Below are 628 nucleotides of genomic sequence, written 5' to 3'. Positions count from 1 at the left end.
TTAGGGAAAGAATCTCTGATAATGTGACATTGTACAGAGGTCTTAAGGAAGTGTGAGAGAGAGGCATGTGCACATATTGGGGAAGAGCTTCCCAAACAGAGAGAAGAGTAAATTCCTCTACTATCCCAGCGCAACTGCTTTTACAAATGAGCATAATTATTAGAAACAGAGGTTCTTGTGTCCCATTTCCAGCATTTGAATCCAACTACATTACTCTCAAGATGTATGCTCTTTGATAAAATAACTATGCTATTTGATAAAATAACTTTAATTTGGAGGCCATTCTTAGATGGCTCCAGCATTTTAGATTCTTATGTAAGCAAACTAAAGCCCAGTGTAAACAGTAAAATGAAACTAGAGATTCTGCCAATCAGAAACCACCAACTAACCTTTAACTAGAGTCTTTCCATTCTTATCAATCAAATATATTTTATTTATCTTACGTCTGCTTTCAGCCTATAAAATCTTGCTGCTGACAAAGCTGTAGCAGAGCTCTCTGAACTTCTTCTGGGTTTGAGCGATGCCCTAATCATTAATCCTTTAATGCTCAAATAAACACTCTTAATTTTATTTTGTCTAGAGTTTTTTTTTTTAACACATTTAAGTTAATTAACTTCTGACTTTATCT

The sequence above is a fragment of the Propithecus coquereli genome, unplaced genomic scaffold (genome assembly GCF_000956105.1).
Source record: "Propithecus coquereli isolate 6110/MARCELLA unplaced genomic scaffold, Pcoq_1.0 Scaffold32, whole genome shotgun sequence".
Taxonomy (NCBI): domain Eukaryota; kingdom Metazoa; phylum Chordata; class Mammalia; order Primates; family Indriidae; genus Propithecus; species Propithecus coquereli.
This window is presented reverse-complemented; position numbering follows the sequence as displayed.